Here is a 19787-nt window from a genome sequence, read left to right as displayed (position 1 = left end):
GGGTTTAAAATAAAGATGACCCTTGAGTCTGCAGAACCCAAGGGAAGGTATATGGTGGTAGGTAGGAAAATTGTAAAACCAAGGTTGGGCCTTGCTGGAGGAGTTTTATTCAAAGCGAACTTTCAAGGGGTTCCCATAACACCAAACCGCGTAAGGAACGCAAAATCAAGGAACATAACACCGATATGATGGAAACTAGGGCGGCAAGAGTGGAACAAAACACCAGGCATAAGGCTGAGCCTTCCGCCCTTTACCAAGTATATAGATGCATTAGAGTAAATAAGATATAATAATGATATCCCAACAATATCCATGTTCCAACATGGAACAAGCTTCATCTTCACCTGCAACTAGCAATGCTATAATAGGGGCTGAGCAAAGCGGTAACATAGCCAAACAACGGTTTGCTAGGAAAGGTGGGTTAGAGGCTTGACATGGCAATATGGGAGGGATGATAAAGCAAGTGGTAGGTAACGCGGCGTAGCAATAGAGTAAACACCTATCAAGCAAAGATAGAAGTGATTTCGAGAGTATGGTCATCTTGCCTGCAAAGTTCTCAGAGTTGACGAAAGCTTGATCCTCATTAGCGTACTCAACAGGTTCCTCGATCACGTACTCATCTCCCTACTCTACCCAAAGCAAGAACACAAGCAAAGGACCAACAATCAATCACGGTGCAATGCACAAGCAACATGATGCAAAACATGGCATCAACATATGCGTGCTTCGGAAGGGAAAGATTGATAAAGGCATCAACTTGGCAAACTAGGTGTGCCGCTGGAAAGATGAGATGATTTCGGTCAAAATCGATATAAAGATCACCGGAATCGGATGCACGGTTTGCAAATGGCAAGCAAAACAAGAAAGGCACAGTTCTGCGATTAACAGCATGATGCCATCTAGAATGAAACAAGAAACTAAGCTACTGCACTCCAACATAGCAAAAAAGCATATGGCAGTGATGTACACAAGATGCTTGACAAAACATGAACACTGAACACTGGAAACATGAACACTGAGCATGTTCAAACAAGCATGGAAAAAGTGCAAAAGATATCAGCTTCACAGACTTGGTGAAAATACTAACATGCAAGAAAAATATCAGGAAGCAATGGTTAGAGCAAGCAAACAACATGCTACAGGAACACATCATAGCAAACTAAGGCATGGCATGAATCTACTAAGTGCATAGAACAAAAGTCTCTTACTGATCATGAGCCAAAAAGGCACAGAAGATATGATGGCACCCATGTAAACATAGCAAGTTTCATCAACAGTTTCAGACTTGGCAGAAAACAGAGCATGGCATAAACAGAATTACGAAGGCATCTTTGCGAGCTCAAATCACTCACCACAAGGCATTTAATGACAAGATAAGCATACTAACAGCAATATGACATGTTAAAGAAGCTAACCATGGCAAGAGCAAGTTCATAGCATGCATGGATCACTAACAACAACCATGGCAAAATTGATTAACATGTAAACAATCTGCCGGGAACATTTCATAGCAAAAGTAGAGCAAGATTAAGACATGCTAGGGCACTCTATAATTGCAAACAGGGGCGTAGATGGATATAGCATAACCATATGTCCAAAACATCCTTACTGAAGCAACTCAAAACAAGCATGGATCTCACTATAGCATCATGTTTACATGGCATCAAAATAACAGCAGGCACAAGACTTAGCAAAATCCTAAGTCCCTGAAAACAACAATATCTCGAAGGCTACTTTGCATGCTTGTGCTAGTCACCACATTGATTACAAAAATACGTGGTAAGCACCTCTGTAAAGATGGCATGGCATAGATCAAAACACATGTAGAGCTCATGCCCATATGAAGCACACATCAAATGTGGCAAAAATAACAAATCACCCTAACTGAAAGTAGCAGCAGTAAACATTTTATAGAACTTTTGCATCAATGTTTTGGGCATGAAGATGGACTCAAACAAGCATTCCACAATGGAATGAAATGAATAGCATCTCCCAATGAACATTTTGATATATCATGCGCATGAAATGGAGCTACGGTCATGGACATATGATGCAATGAACATGGCCATGAAATGTTACAGGGAAAAGACTTAGAGGAAAAAATGACCTCCGAAATGGATCTAGGTTTTCGGGCATGGAAGACGAGGATTGCCGGGGTTCGTCGCCGCGGTGGCCGGATCTTCGCCGGCGATGGAGCAGGGAGGTGGCCTATTGGGGATATTACTATCAGTCATGACCCGCCCAGGAGGGGCCGGGTCAGCCCCAATGGCGGTTACTCTAGAAGCCCAGTAAACATTCAAGACGATAGTTTATTAGACCTTATAGAAGGCCCAAAGGCCTGGAGGCGGCTTAAGGCCCAATATTGTAAACCGCGGTATGTAAGGAAAGACTTGTAAAGAAAGGCATATAAATGAAGTCACCGAGCCAAACACGATTATGAGCCGGCCGGGACTCTGTAGGCCACCAGGCGTCAACTCATGTATATAAGGGGACGACCCGGTGGCGGCTTAGGGCAAGAAACAACAAATCGATAACCAAGCTGGCGAGTTGAGCCTCTTGGTGATCGAAGCCCCAGCAATACCAATCCCAACTAGACGTAGGCTTTTACCTTCATCGTAAGGGGCCGAACTAGTATAAAACCCTCTCATGTCCTTTGTCCTGATTAACCCCTTTAAGCTTCCTAGTGCGATGGCCCTACGACTAAGTCCTTGCTCTATGACATCTGCCGTGACAATTCCACGACAGTTGGCGCCCACCATGGGGCCAGCGCACGGTGGATTTGAGTTCTTGAAGGGCAACTTCGAAGGGCTCAAGGGATACGCTATGGGCCGGATGACCAAGAGTCGTCGCAGCAAGCTCTACATCGACGATGAAGGCTGGGGGCCCGAGACCAGCTCAATTGAGTACGGATATCGGGTCCCCTTCGGCGGAATTAAAATCTTCATAGGCCGGATCGGCGAGTCAGGTCCTGAGCCGGACGTCCACACCAACCTCATCGAAACTGCTCGGCGCGCGAGGACCACCCGTGTTCAATCTGCTGCGAAGCATGCCTTCGTAGGCTGCATCCACGGCGGTGAATACTCCGAAGGATCGGTGGAGGGCGGTGAGACGGCCGTCTGTTCTGACACTGCTTCATCAACGGGCGAGACAAACTTTTTGTACCAGATGCAGGACGGCATGCTCGAGGGCTATTTCGATGGCAGCAGTATTCCGGACCCCCTTGAGTCGCCGAATTGGGCCGGAGTCTTCATGGCAGGGACACAACCCGGGCAGAACTCTACAGCAGCGGCGGCAACAACTACCAGGTCGGCTGCGGCCGGGTCAGGAGACCCCGCACGCCCCCGGCTCAGATCTTGATGGACCTCATGGATAAGCCGACGACTCTGTTGACTGCCGTGGTAGAGCCGGCGGATAAGGCCCAGCATGACGCAGAGGTGGCACGCATACGTGAAGAGATGGTGCAAGCTAAAGAAAATCTAGCCGCAGAGGAAGTCAGGATGGCAGCAGAGCGGGCGGCTTTGGACATTCGTGCTCAACAACTTCAGGAGGAGACCTTCCGGCTCTCGGTGGATCTGAATGCGCCGAACGAGGTCATGAGGAGGAGGCATCAGAAAACCCAATCATAGGAATCTCTTTCACACACCTGGAGTCGGGGGAAGTAACCCGCCAGAGGCACCCCAGATTACAACACCCGGCGCACCGGTCCAGCCGCGCGCCATGGTCCACCTCGTATAATTACCGCTCCGCCTCATTATGTCCCAACGCCGCCGGGTCACTTCTCCAACCCTTTGGAAAACCTCGTCGCAGCATCGGCTCGTCTGGCAGCTCTTCCGATGGAAGGTGACTCACCGGCGGTAATTGAAACACGGAGGGTAAGAGAACTTCTTTAAACAACTCTGGCGCAGCAGGATGCATACTCCTACAGTCAAGATAGGATCCACTCAACTCCTCGCCCAAGCCGGAGCCCGAGTTACAGTAGGCATATGGAATCCACAGATATGTCAAGCAATGCTCAACACCACAACCAGCCATATAGGCATGAGCCGGTGCGGGCTCGAGCCCTTAACTTGGCGGATCAGGAGATGATTCGTCAAGAGGCGGAACAAGCATTTCAAATGGCAGCAGATCAGGCGGCTCATCAAACTTTTCCGGCTTAACCAGCAACCTCGGTCGAGGCAGGAGTGGCCACAAGAACTGGAGGCGTTCCTTGCTTGGTGCCGACCATACGTAATGAGCGTTTGCCAAAGGACTTTAAGGGGACTCGTAAGGTGCCTAATTACACAGCTAACTTACAGCCCGGGGCTTGGATTGAGAGTTATGAGATGGCTATGGAGTTATTGTAGGTCAGCGATGCAGCAATGGCCAAGTATTTCACTATGATGTTAGATGGAACATCTCGTACTTGGTTGAACGGATTGCCACCTAATTCTATCAGCTCATGGGCGGAGTTAAAGGCCCGGTTCATCCAGAACTTTAAAGACATGTGTAAGCAACCTATGTCGATTGTGGACCTGACCAATTGCAAGCAAGAGGATGGTGAATCCACAACCCATTGGGTGCACCGGGTCAAGGAGATAATACATTCATCTGATAAGATGGATGCCGGCTTAGCAGTCTTGATGTTGGAGAAAAATTGCCGATTTGAACCTCTGAAGCAGAAGCTGGGGCAGCTCAAGCGTGATTGTAATGACATGGGAACGTTGATGGCGGCTCTCGTCAAGTATGTTGATTCTGATACTACAAAGGACCCGGTGTCTGACGAAGAAAAGGCAATGAAGGGAAGGAAGAACGGCAATGGCAAGGGTCACCAGCATAACCCGACGAATCAAAGAGGTAATAAACGTAAGGCTGATGAGTTTGTTGCTAGCACCAATGCACAGGGCGGAAATCAACGGCGCAAGGGCAGACAACCCCCTCGGTCGGGCAGGTCAGGTCCCACCCTTGAGCAATTATTGAATGAGCCTTGTCCAAAACACGACACCCGGGAGAAGCCAGCCACCCACCTGTGGAAAGATTGTACGATCATGAAGGCGTTTAAAAATTCAAACGCGTTTGATGGAGGTCACGGCTCGGGTGGCGGCTTAGGTGGAGGCGGTTTCCAAGGCCCGGGCGCTGGCTTAGGTGGAGGAGGATTCCACTGTCAGGGCCATCCTGGTAACCAAGGAGGGTATAATCCGCATCCTGGCCAAGGTAATCAGCAGCAGCAGTCCGGATATCAGAGCAATCCGAAGCAGCTGAATAGTGGGGAATACCATGAATTCACCACTAGCTTATGTAAGAGAGACCAAAAACTTCACAAGAGGGCCGTCAATGCCGTTGAGCCAGCGGTTCCACATTACTTACGTTGGTCAGAGCAGCCTATTGTGTGGAGCAAAGAGGATCACCCACCTCGGGTCGATAATCCGGGTCACTTGGCTTTGGTGGTGGCACCTCAGGTTGGTGGATACAAATTCACTAAAGTACTCATGGATGGAGGCAGCAGCATCAACATCCTCTACTATGAGACGTTCCACCGGATGGGATTGACTGATAAGAGTCTTAAACAATCCAACACTGTTTTTCACGGTGTAGTTCTTGGCAAGTCGGCATACCCAGTGGGTAAGATTGAACTGGAAGTAGCCTTTGGGGATGAGTATGACTCCAGAGTAGAAAAATTAACCTTTGAGGTGGTTAAGATCAAAAGCCCGTATCATGCTCTGTTTGGACGGCCGGCTTATGCCAAATTCATGGCTCCGCCATGTTATGTGTATTTGCAGCTTAAGATGCCGGGTTATAAGGGCACCATTACAGTACACGGGAGCCGAAAAATAGCTTTGGAGTGTGAAGAAGGTGATGCTGCCTATGTTGAATCTGTCTGTGCAACAGAGGAGTTAAAATTTTACAAAGATAATGTTCACCCAGCAGACATGATGTCATTAATGAAACCAACAACAGAGCATGAGCCAATGTTGAAGTTCAAATCAGCTGATGACACCAAGATGGTTGACTTTGTGCCTGGCGACTCATCCAAGCAGTTCATCATCAGTGCTAACTTGGATCCAAAATAGGAAAGAATGCTCATCGAGTTCATCCGCGAGAACCGGGACATCTTCGCATGGAAACCTTCAGACATGCCAGGTGTCCCGAGGGAACTCGTTGAGCACACTCTCAATATTGATCCAAAGTTTAAACCTATCAGACAATTTCTTCGACGGTTCAATGAAGAAAGGCGCAAGGCCATTGGAGAAGAAGTGGCCCATCTTTTGGCAGTTGGGGTCGTTGTAGAAGTATTTCACCCAGAGTGGTTAGCCAACCCGGTGCTTGTACTAAAAAAGTATGGCACCTCGCGTATGTGTGTGGATTACACCGATCTGAACAAGGCTTGTCCGACTGATCCTTTTGCCCTCCCCCGTATCAATTAGATCATTGATGCTACGGCGGGTTGCGCATGTTTGAGTTTCTTGGATGCTTATTCCGGGTATCATCAGATCAAGATGGCAGTCAAGGATCAGGAGAAGACGGCTTTTATCACTCCTTTTGGAGCTTTCTGCTATGTGTCTATGCCTTTTGGGCTTAAGAGTGCCCAAGCGACTTACCAACGGTGTGTGCAGAATTGTCTTCATGATCAAATTGGGCGTAATGCTCATGCTTATGTGGATGATATAGTGGTAAAATCCAGGGAAGAGGAAACCTTGGTCACAGATCTGAGAGAGACTTTCGATAATCTCCGGGTCTACAAAATGATGCTTAACCCGGCCAAGTGTGTTTTTGGAGTCCCAGCCGGCAAGCTCTTGGGTTTTTTGGTGTCTAACCGAGGTATTGAGGCTAACCCGGAGAAAATCAAGGCAATTACATCCCTGGCCAAACCAACATGCATCAATGACGTTCAACGACTGGCGGGCCATGTTGCTGCTTTGAGCTGGTTCATAAGCCGGTTAGGGGAGAAGGCAATGCCTCTGTATCAGATGATGAAGAAAACAAATGATTTTGTTTGGAGCGATGCTGCAAAATTTGCTTTTGAAGATCTGAAGACACAGCTTGCTGAGCCGCCGGTCCTGCCTGCTCCAGTTGAGAAAGAGTCGCTGTTGTTATACGTGGCTGCCAACTCACAAGCTGTTAGTGTGGCTATTGTGGTGGAGTGCAAGGAAGCTAGCAAGGAGCATCCGGTTCAACGGCCGGTTTACTACGTCAGTGAGGTGCTAATTGAATCCAAGCAACGATATCCACATTGACAGAAGCTCGTATATGGGGTGTTCATGGCAAGCCGGAAGCTTAAGCATTATTTTCAGGGACATCCAATCACCATGGTTAGCTCTGCTCCTTTGGGAGACATCATTCAAAACAGAGAAGCCACTGGGCGAGTCGCCAAGTGGGCAATTAAGCTTGGGTCTCATAGGTTGAAGTATGTGCCACCTACCGCGATCAAATCTCAAGCACTCGTTGACTTCATTAATGACTGGACAGAGATGCAGATGCCAGAAGAGAAACCAGACAACACGTATTGGACTATTCATTTTGATGGGTCTAGACAGTTGGAAGGCTCGGGGGCTGGAGTTGTGTTAACCTCTCCGTGAGGTGACAAATTTTGTTATGTGTTACGGTTGATGTTTCCTTGCACTAAAAACGCAGCAGAGTATGAAGCCTTGCTCCATGGTCTTCGAGTGGAAAAAGAGATGAGTTTGAGTCGAGTCAGATGTATTGGCGACTCAGATCTAGTGGCTCAATAGGTATCAGGCAAGTGGGATTCCAAGGACCCTCTCATGGCAGCTTATCGCCGGGAGGTTGATGCTGTTGCAGGGCATTTTAAAGGTTATCAGGTGGAGCACATTGACCGTCGAAAGAACAAAGCGGCTGATGCTTTAAGCCGGTTGGGGTCTCAGTGTAAGATGGTACCACCTAACACATTTTTGGATGTTTTGCATAACCCGTCTGTCAAGTTGCCCACAGAAGAAGATTTAGCTGTTCCTGACCTGGAGGCGCAGTTTGTCGCGGCTCTTCATGTCATCCCAGATTGGACAGTGCCGTTCTTGGCTTACATGACCCGGGGAGAGTTGCCAGTGGATGAGACCCTGGCTCGACAGATAACCCGGCGGTCTAAGTCAATGACGATTTTGGATGGAGAATTATACCATTGCAGTGTCTCTAGAGCGTTTCAGCGGTGTGTTTCCCCCGAAGAAGGTCAAGAAATACTTCATGAGATCCATGAAGGTGATTGTGGTCATCACGCCGGGTCAAAATCTCTGGTGGCCAAGGCTTTTTGTCACGGTTTTTACTGGTTGCTCACGCTGATGCAGAGGATCTGGTCAGCAGATGTGATGGATGTCAAAAGTTTGCACGACGAGCGCATATGCTGGCTCAAGAGCTCCAAATGATTCGAATCAGTTGGCCGTTTGCGGTCTGGGGGCTTGACATGGTGGGACCTTTTAAAAGGTCTAAGGATAAAAAGACACATCTCTTGGTGGCAGTTGATAAATTCACTAAGTGGGTTGAGGCGGAGCCAGTGAGTAAGTGTGACGCGGCCACGGCAGTTCAGTTCATGAAAAAGGTGATCTTCCGTTTTAGTTTTGCACACAGCATTATCACTGACTGTCAGGACCCCGACTCGATGTCACATCGATCTAGCCGGTAACACCTCATATCACTTTGCGGCCTCACGCACGGTATCCCCACGGGTGTCGCCTTACCTTTGCCCGGGACCGTTTGCGCCTTTTGGCTCACGTATATGATAGCATCGCTAGCATCCATATGATAAGGAGCCCGGGCTGACATGACTAGTCGTAAACCCAAAGTGGCACAGACTTACAGGGACAGGCATCCATGACCCAGCTTCGAACGTGTCGGTCATCAGCAAGTGGGTCCGGGCTGTAGCACTGGGCTAGCAGGACTCCGGTAAACCGGGCTGTAGCGGGCTAACAGGACTCCGGTACTCAAAGCGTGACATTTCCCCAAAGGGACAGACACAGGAATGAAGAAGGACACATGCCGGCCAGCCTAAGTGTTCCAGAGCAGTAGCAAGCTACCATGGCTCAGCGGTAACACTAGGAGACATTTCCCGGTAAGAGAGGCTACTAAAGATAAACAACTAGATAGTCAGATCCCACACATACCAAGCATTTCAATCATACACACAATATGCTCGATATGTGCAAATACAACGAAGCATCACAACATGACTCTACGACACAAGTACTTTATTTAAGGCTCAGGGAGCCATACATAACATACACAAAGGTACGGGTCACACGACCCAGCATTCAAGTCATATAGTCATACAAACCAGCAGCGGAAGTACATTGTCTGAGTACAGACAACTAGTAAAATAAAAGAGGCTTGGAAGCCTAGCTATACTACGTGGTCCTTCACAAGCTCAGGGTCACCACCTGGGCCTTTAGCCTACTCGTTGATGTCAACGTCTACATAGAACCCATCAGAAGGGGTTGCAGCGTCTTCTGTAAAATGTAGATTATAGCAACATGAGTACAAAGGTACTCAGCAAGACTTACATCAGATCCTACATACATGCATATTATCAAGAAGGGTTGGTGGAGTTATTGCAGCAAGCCAGCTTTGACTCTTGGCTAGACTATCCTACGATACTCCAACTTGAAATGGTTTTGCGCACACGAGTCCACTACTCACCACCTCAATACACTACCGAGGATCCACCTCCGTCTTCCTACGGAAGAGCCATCCTCGGCACTCACACTTATCTTGAGGCTTTTAACAGTTTCCATTTACTTGTCTATGAACTGTATAGGCAACCAAGTAGTCCTTTACCGCGGACGCGGCTATTCGAATAGATTATGATAACCCTGCAGGGGTGTACTTCTTCATACATGTTTCCACCACTTAGCGTCTGCACACGACATGTGCTCGGCAGACTTCAAGCGAAAACCGACGTGGGTGTAGACCACGACCTACCTAAACACTTAAGCCTCTAGTCCAGGTTTATCGCCTATTCAGGTTCCATCCGCAGGGAGTCCGGCCGGGGTTTCCCATACGGCCCCGAACGATGTGAACAGGGTTCCCGAGATACCTAACGGGTATTCGATACACCGTGCCACGTACCTACCGCATCACAGCCCACCCCTACGGTCAGCGCTGTCCACGGCCTCCAGTAGGCTACAAACACCAGAAACTACTTGCAACTCCTGGACAGAGAGCTAGGGTGAATAAGAAGTCGAGCGGGGTCATATTTCAGGGCCCAATGCATGGTAGTAGCTGTATCTTAAATCACACATACAGATCTCAGTGCTTAAGGTCGGCTTCAATGAAACAACCCACCATGTACTCCTACATGGCCTCTCATCGATACCTTTACCAAATCGTGTTCACCACACCACTCTCATTACCGACATAAACATTTCACTCTAGCCCATCACCCAGATGAACCAGACCTGACACGACTCTAAGCATAGCAGGCATAGCAAGGTAGGAACAACACATACATATGGCTCAATCAACTCCTACACATGCTAGTGGGTTTCATCTAGTTACTGTGGCAATGACAGGTCATGCAGAGGAAATGGGTTCAACTACCGTAGCACACAGCAGTTTGAAATGCGTTGTCTTAATGCAATGAAAGAGTGCAGGAGCGAGAACATGGGATTGTATCGATATGATCAAATGGTTGGTTGCTTGCCTGATGGTTCGATGCACTGATACGGTTCTTCGTTAGGGTAATCACGGTACTCCTCGGGGGCAGAACCTGTCGCAAAGGACACCGATACACAACCATCACCAAACAATGTGCAACAATATGATGCATGCATGAAACATGGCAATATGAGTGTGTTGGGCTAATGCAACTAGAACCAGAAGGGTTTGAACAAATTTGAATCAAAGATTCAAATTTCAAACTCAAACATGGCCTTTTAAAGTGCTTTTCCTTGTTCTGCTTAAAACATCAATTAAACTTGTTTGATCATGCACGAAAATAGTACAGATGGATAGATTGGATTTTTCTGATCATTTTTCATATATAATTTGTCTAATTTGGAGTTACAGAATAAAAGTTATGAATTTTTGAAGTTTAAATAATATTCTGGAATTTCCTGATTTAATTTAAATCCAGAAATATAAATATTGCGCCAGCATGACGTCAGCATGACGTCAGAGGTCAACTGCGGCTGGCTGGGATCAAACCTGACGTGTGGGGGCCACACGTCAGTGATAGGGGGGTTTAACAGGATTAAGTTAATCCTAATTAGGGATTAGTGGCGCTGGGGCCCACTGGTCAGTGTCAGGGGGGTAGTTAATTTAACTAATTCGGTTAGTGCTAATCCTAATTAGCTACAGGGCTGGGCCCATCTGTCGGGGACACAGGGGGGGTCCTGCCGTGGTCAAGGTGGGTCAAACCCACCGGCGACATGACGCCGGCGAGGCCCGAGACGGCGGCGCGATGCGGGATCGCGCTACAGGGCACGGGCGAGGCCGTGCTTGGGCTCGTTGGAGAGCCCTTGCTTCCGCGCGTCGAACGGTGGTGGTGGCCGCGCCTGAGGTGGCCGGTACCGACGACGGCGACGACCGTGGCGGCTGCCGGAGCTCGGTTGAGCTCGGGGTCGAGGCTACAACGGCTGCGGGGATGCGGGGTTGGCACCTACGGCTTCTACGCGGTGCGGTGAGGACGTGGGTGTGCTCCGTTGGGCGCTACGGTGACTGTGGCCACGACGGTGACGAGGCACGGCGGCGGCGAGCTTCGGAGCTCAAGGGGGCGGCAGCTACAGGAGGCTAGGGACGACGGGGCAAGGGGGAATCGGGTCAGTGGCTCACCGCGGAGCTGCAGGGATGGTTAGCGGGCTCGGGGACGTCCGGTAGCTCCCGATTCGACGGCGACGATCTCCGGTGGCCGAGGAGGGGAACGGCGACGTGGGCGGCGATGCAGGGCTTCCGGAGGGGCCTGGCTTGGTGGGGAGGAAGAGGGGGTCGCGGCGGAGCTCCTGAGCTCAACGGAGGGGCGAGGGGTGGCCGGTGACGGCTGCTGTGGCGAACGGCGGCGATGGTGGTGTTCGGCCGTGTGAGAGAGAGAGCGAGGGAGAGGAGGGAAGAACCGAGTGAGAGTGAGAGAGAGCAGGGGGGAGGGCGTGGCGTCGTCCGGGGCATCGAGCGAGGAGGGGAGGGCAGGCAGGCAGGCGAGCAGGTGGCGTGGCGCGGTGGCGCGCGCGCGCGCCGGCCACACTCCCCTCCCTCTGTCGAGGACGAAGACGACAGAGGAGGGGGGCGGGCTGGGCCGCCTGCTGGCTGGGCCGCCTGCTGGCTGGGCCGGCCAGCTGGCTGGGCTGCAAAGGGAGGAGCCCAGGTAAGGCTCTCCCTTTTAATTATTTCTGTTTTTCTAATTTCTGACATTTGTTTTGATTTAAATAAAATATTAAATCATTTATTTACCTTATGCCAATTTTTGCAGGGGCTAGATATATTATTCCAGAGCTCCTTTATAATTGGCATAATATTTGGACATATATTAATATATATAACTAATATATTTCCAATGCAAATATTTATGCATTAAATCCAAATGCCCAAAATAAATACCTATGAGCTCTTAAAAATATTGGTTTGATTTTTATCTCTGTCCAACATTTTCAGAGAGCAACATGAGCATTTTCTTGGACCCTTTTGGAGAAATTTTTATTTGGATCATTTTCAAAAATGATTCTGAGGGTTTCACAAATCCCCATTTCAAATTAAATGGAATTTTAAACATGATGCACACACTCTGATGCATGACTAGCTAGGGTGTGACAACTCACCCCCACTCAAAAGAATCTCGTCCCGAGATTTGGGTTCCTCCGGGAAGAAGGCGGGATACTCAAGTCGAAGACGATCCTCCCTTTCCCAAGTTGCTTCCTCCTCAGAATGGTGCGACCATTGAACTTTGAGAAACTTGATATTATGACGTCGGGTGGTACGTTCGGCCTGATCGAGGATACGAATGGGGTACTCTCGATATGTAAGATTATCTTGGAGATCAAGCGTTTCGTGGTCCACTCCACGGACAGGATCCGAGAAGCAACGCCTGAGTTGAGAAACGTGGAAGACATCGTGGACTCTGGAGAGGTGCGGAGGCAGTTCCAATTGGTAGGCAACTTCCCCTCGTTTGGCGAGAATGCGAAAAGGTCCAATGTAACGAGGAGCCAATTTGCCTTTGATACCAAAACGATGGGTTCCCTTCAGAGGGGTGACCCGAAGATAAGCCTTCTCGTCAACCTCGAAAGTCATAGCCTTATGTTTTCGGTCATATTGACTCTTTTGACGAGATTGGGCTGTTTTCAACTTTTCACGGACGATACGAACTTGTTCTTCTGCTTCCTGAATCATATCCGGGCCAAAGAATTGTCTTTCCCCGGTCTCTGACCAGTTAAGGGGTGTTCGACACCGTCGTCCATAGAGAACTTCAAAAGGGGCTTTACCCAAGCTAGATTGATAGCTGTTGTTGTAAGCGAATTCGGCAAATGGAAGGCACTTTTCCCAGTCCATCCCGAATGAGATAACAGAGGCTCGAAGCATGTCTTCTAGAATTTGGTTGACGCGTTCCACTTGACCACTCGACTGAGGGTGGAAAGCGGTGCTGAAGGAGAGACGAGTTCCCATAGCATTTTGGAAACTTTCCCAAAATCGAGAGGTGAAAAGGCTTCCTCGATCCGAGTTGATTTCCAAAGGAACACCATGAAGAGACACTATACGGGAGATGTATAAGTCTGCCAGCTGGCTAGCGGTTATACTCTCACGAACAGGCAAGAAATGGGCTACTTTGGAAAGACGATCGACAACGACGAAGATAGCATTATTCCCTCTCTTGGTCCTGGGAAAACCGGTAATGAAATCCATACCAATTTTATCCCATTTCCATTCAGGAATAGCTAAGGGTTGAAGGGTGCCAGCAGGCCGTTGGTGCTCTGCTTTTACACGACGACAGACATCGCAATTAGCAATAAACTGCACAATTTCTCTCTTCATCCTAGTCCACCAGAACCTCTGGCGTAGGTCCTGATACATCTTAGTACTACCGGGATGAATAGTGAGAGGAGATTCATGAGCCTCCTTAAGGATCAACTGTCGTAGATGCTGGTTCTTGGGAACCACTAGACGGTTCTCAAAGTACACAACACCATGATCATTTGTGGAGAAACAACTAGCACCTCCGCTAGCAATGTTCTCTTTGATTTTAGATATTCCCTTATCTCGCTTTTGGGCAGCGATGATTTGCTCCGTAAGAGTAGGTTTTGCTACCAAGGTGGAAAGAAAACCTTGAGGTACAATGTGAAGATTAAGCTTCCGAAATTCCTCATGGAGAAGCGGTTGACTTTGTTGTAACATCAGATTGTTACAATAAGATTTACGACTTAGCGCATCAGCCATGACGTTGGCTTTCCCTGGGGTGTAGGTTATTCCTAAATCGAAGTCTGTGATCAATTCAACCCAACGTCTTTGCCTGAGATTCAGATCCGGTTGGGTGAAAATGTACTTCAGACTTTGGTGATCAGTGAATATTTCGCAACGATTACCGAGGAGGTAATGTCGCCAGGTCTTAAGTGGATAGACTACGGCTGCAAGCTCTAGATCATGAGTAGGATAATTCTCCTCATGTGGGTGCAACTGCCGTGAGGCGTAGGCAATTACATGTCGATCTTGCATAAGGATGCAACCTAGTCCTTGTCGCGAGGCGTCGCAGTAGATAACAAAGTCCTTGGAGAAGTCTGGCGGTACCAGTACGGGAGCAGAGGTCAGGCGTCTTTTCAGTTCCTGAAAGCTGTGCTCACACTGTGGAGTCCACTCGAACTTCTTATCTTTCTTGAGGAGTTCGGTTAGAGGTTTAGCAACTTTGGAGAAGTTCTCGACAAAGCGACGACAATAGCTCGCTAAGCCCAGAAAACTCCGAACTTGCTTGACCGATTCAGGTGGAGTCCAATTAAGGACGGCTTGAACTCGCTCAGGGTTAACAGCAATACCTTTACCAGATATTACATGACCCAGATAGGTCACTTCTGGCAACCAGAATTCGCATTTAGAAAATTTGGCATAAAGGCGATGCTCTCGAAGTTTCTTCAACACTAGCCTTAGATGTTCGGCTTGTTCTTCCTCGTTCTTGGAGTAGATGAGTATATCATCGAGGTAAACCACGACGAATTTATCCAGATACTCCATGAAGATTGAGTTCATTAACCGAGAAAAGGTGGCTGGAGCGTTGGTTAAACCGAAGGACATGACGGTGTACTCGTATTGGCCATAACGAGTAACAAAGGCCGTTTTAGGAATGTCCCCATTTCTGATTTTGATTTGATGGTAGCCCAACCTCAAATCCATCTTGGAGAAGACTGAGGATCCAGCGAGCTGATCATACAGGTCGTTGATCCTGGGAAGCGGATATTTGTTCTTGATTGTGACCAAATTGACAGGTCGGTAATCTACAACCATCCGGTCCGTACCATCCTTCTTCTTGACGAATAGGACGGGGCAAGCCCACGGAGATGAACTAGGGCGGATGAAACCCTTTTTCAAGGACTCATCGAGTTGTTTCTTAAGCTTGGCTAGTTCTAGTGGTGCCATCTTATAAGGTCTTCTAGCAATCGGAACGGTTCCTGGAATGAGGTCTATTACGAACTCAACATCCCTGTCAGGTGGAACACCTGGCAATTCCTCTGGGAAGACATCCGGGAAGTCACGGACTACCGGAACGTCCTCAAGGTCTGGCAAAGGGCTGGCGTTAAGAGAATATAATTGTCGCTTGGCTATTCGGGTCAAGACATTGACTATCTTCCCCGAAGGATGGGTGAGTTGAACAGTCCTAGAGAAGCAATCAATTTTGGCTTGATGAGCTGACATCCAGTCCATACCCAAAATGATATTAATATCTGAAGATTTAAGGGCTATCAAAGACGCGAGGAAAACAAGTCTGTCGACTTGGATTTCATTTCCATGGCTTACTCTAGAAGTTTGCCATTTGGATCCCGGAGTTTGAATTACCATAGAGGTTGGCATATCACCGAATGCGACGTTATGCAAGCGAGCATAGTTTTCAGATATAAAAGAATGAGAGGCTCCTGTATCGAAAAGAACAGATGTCGGGTGGCAATTAACAAGAAGCGTACCGAGAACGACGTTGGGATCCTCTTGAGCTTCTTCGGCAGAGATACAGTTGACATGGCCACGTGAAGCGGTGACCGGCTTGGCGTGGAACACTTTCCCTGTCGGCTTGCCACGGCCAACAGCTTTAGCAGACTGGTTGGGGTTGGTCTGGGGACACTCACGCATATAGTGGCCAGATTCCCCACATTTGAAACAAGTCACGGAACTGGTACGTGGAGGAGCATTGTTGGTTGGACCCCCATAGGGCTTGGCCGGTGCAGACTGTTGAACGGGGCGAGGCGCCTGGAAGGATGGCCTCGGTGTGAACCTGGGTGGCAGGGCGGTGTTGGGTACCCACACGCGGCGCTTCTGAGGACCAGCACCGGATGAGGAACCCATGTCACGGCCATGCTTGCGTGTTGCGTCATAGTCAGTCTGACCAGTTTCAGCACTGATGGCTTTGTTGACAAGTTTCTGAAAAGATGTGCACTCATGCAGACGGAGGTCGCGGCGAAGCTCAGGACTAAGGCCCTTACGGAACCTTGCTTGCTTCTTGGCATCAGTAGACACTTCCTCAGTTGCATATCGTGCGAGATTACCAAACTCCCTGCTGTAAACATCCACAGAAAGTCGGCCTTGGGTGAAACTGCAAAATTCCTCACGTTTACGGTCGATGAGACCCTCCGGAATGTGATGTTCACGGAAAGCCTCGCTGAATTCAGCCCAAGTAGTGACATGGCCCGCTGGGCGCATAGCTCCATAATTCTCCCACCATAGACTGGCGGGGCCTTCAAGATGATATGCAGCAAAGGTGACCTTGTCAGCCTCCGCTACCAGCGCGGAACGCAGTTTGTGAGCGATACTACGAAGCCAGTCATCAGCGTCGAGAGGCTCGACGGAGTGGTGGAACGTGGGTGGATGCAATTTGATAAAATCACTGAGTGACACCACGTTAGTCCTCTGATGGTGTGCTGTGTTCTGTTCAATACACTCCAACAAACGGTTGGTCTCCCGCTTGTTTCTCTCAGCTTCCATCATAACCTCGGCTAGTGAAGGAGGATGAGGCAGATTTGCATCCCTGACTTCACTGCCTTCGGCCTGCTCTTGAGAAGCAGGGTTAGCGCGCGTGTTGACCATCCTAGGTAAACAAGACAATGATTTAGTCAGGATGATGAAATTCCGACATAGGATATAAAATGTAAGGTATAACTCGAAATGCAAGATGATCATCCGTATGACATGGTAGATACAGAAACTGCTTCTTTATTCCATCGTCATACACACCATACAGGGTTTAGTACAAGACCAAACAAAGTACTATTACGGTGAAAAGAGGATTACATCTCATCGGAGGCATTCCAAGCTCCTATACATTATTTTTCTACACCTCCGGAAAGATTACAACTAGGTCATATCCCACGAGTCACGCGGGACGATAGACGACACAGCTAGTGCGAACTAGTGATACTACCACTAACTCAGACCGATCCGTAGTAGTCCTCGTAGAAGTCACCTCCATAGCCTGGAAGCTCAACATGATCATCCGGAAACAGACGATCTCGCGGAGCTTGTGGACCATAGGGGCTAGGATGAGGTCTTGGACCAACAGACGGTGGCCTGCGGGGACCGCGAGGTGGGGTGATGCCTCCTACATCACTCCAACCCATCACGTCTGGCAGAGCAGATCTCACAGGATAGAGATCGCGCATATCTGAATATCCAGCTTGCACCGCCGGTGCGAACCGAGTCAAAGTGGCCCAGTGGTCAGCACGGGTATTGAAGAGCTCTAACCTCAAGGCCCGATTTTCACGGTCCTTATCCTCGAGCATCTCAGCGGTGGTGCGAGTCCGTGAATCCTCCTGAGTGGGGTCAGCATAGATAGCCTGGAGATACCCTTGTGCTCCCGGAAGTGATCCTGGCATATACCGGAAATCAGAGTCCCGAAATAGACCAGATCTGACTCGCATAATGGTCATCATAGAGTAGGCGGCGTCCTGCACAGCCATCTCAATAGTAACCCCGAGTCCGTAGGAGCAGTGAAGGGGCTCGGTGGATCCAGGATAAGATGGAAATATCCGGACAGTGCAGAGATACTGGCTTTGATTAAAGTCTCGGAATTGCTCTTCGACCGTGTACTCAGGATACCAGCGGTATCCAGCCTCAGTCATTACCCTGACCAACTTAGCAGTATGGCCGGGTACATCTAGGCATCGAGTCAGGCGAACCACTTGATTGAGGTCGCGAGTGGCCATCTGAAAGCACAATCATAATGCAAAGGCATTAGAATTTCTAGCAAAATTTCGGCAGCATAACAGCTGTAAATGCTCAAGAAGGACTTTGAGACATTTGACAAAGGATTTCGTACACACTCAACATCATCATATCAAAGTTCTGAGACCATCCTAGCAACATAATGTGGTAGTAGAACTGAACTAGGCTTGTATCCATCAAACTTATAAGGTACTACTGATTAGTAACACGTGATCCTGATAGAGAGAATAGGTCCTAATTCCTTAACCCCCGGTGGAAGAATGGACTGACTCAGATCAGAATGCCACAAGATAGAGGAGTAAAAAGAGCCTTACGTTCCAACCCACAAACAATTCCCCTACATATAACTAAAGAGTTTCTAGACTCAACATCGACCAGTTTGGCTTGGAGAACCTACAGGCAGTCCAGCTCTGATACCAACGCTGTCAGGACCCCGACTCGATGTCACATCGATCTAGCCGGTAACACCTCATATCACTTTGCGGCCTCACGCACGGTATCCCCACGGGTGTCGCCTTACCTTTGCCCGGGACCGTTTGCGCCTTTTGGCTCACGTATATGATAGCGTCGCTAGCATCCATATGATAAGGAGCCCGGGCTGACATGACTAGTCGTAAACCCAAAGTGGCACAGACTTACAGGGACAGGCATCCATGACCCAGCATCAAACGTGTCGGTCATCAGCAAGTGGGTCCGGGCTGTAGCACTGGGCTAGCAGGACTCCGGTAAACCGGGCTGTAGCGGGCTAACAGGACTCCGATACTCAAAGCGTGACATTTCCCCGAAGGGACAGACACAGGAATGAAGAAGGACACATGCCGGCCAGCCTAAGTGTTCCAGAGCAGTAGCAAGCTACCATGGCTCAGCGGTAACACTAGGAGACATTTCCCGGTAAGAGAGGCTACTAAAGATAAACAACTAGATAGTCAGATCCCACACATACCAAGCATTTCAATCATACACACAATATGCTCGATATGTGCAAATACAACGAAGCATCACAACATGACTCTACGACACAAGTACTTTATTTAAGGCTCAGGGAGCCATACATAACATACACAAAGGTACGGGTCACACGACCCAGCATTCAAGTCATACAGTCATACAAACCAGCAGCGGAAGTACATTGTCTAAGTACAGACAACTAGTAAAATAAAAGAGGCTTGGAAGCCTAGCTATACTACGTGGTCCTTCACAAGCTCAGGGTCACCACCTGGGCCTTTAGCCTACTCGTTGATGTCAACGTCTACATAGAACCCATCAGAAGGGGTTGCAGCGTCTTCTGTAAAATGTAGATTATAGCAACATGAGTACAAAGGTACTCAGCAAGACTTACATCAGATCCTACATACATGCATATTATCAAGAAGGGTTGGTGGAGTTATTGCAGCAAGCCAGCTTTGACTCTTGGCTAGACTATCCTACGATACTCCAACTTGAAATGGTTTTGCGCACACGAGTCCACTACT

Source organism: Triticum dicoccoides, chromosome 6A (genome assembly GCF_002162155.2).
Source record: "Triticum dicoccoides isolate Atlit2015 ecotype Zavitan chromosome 6A, WEW_v2.0, whole genome shotgun sequence".
In the NCBI taxonomy this organism is placed as follows: Eukaryota; Viridiplantae; Streptophyta; class Magnoliopsida; order Poales; family Poaceae; genus Triticum; species Triticum dicoccoides.
Note: the sequence above shows the minus strand (reverse complement) of the source record.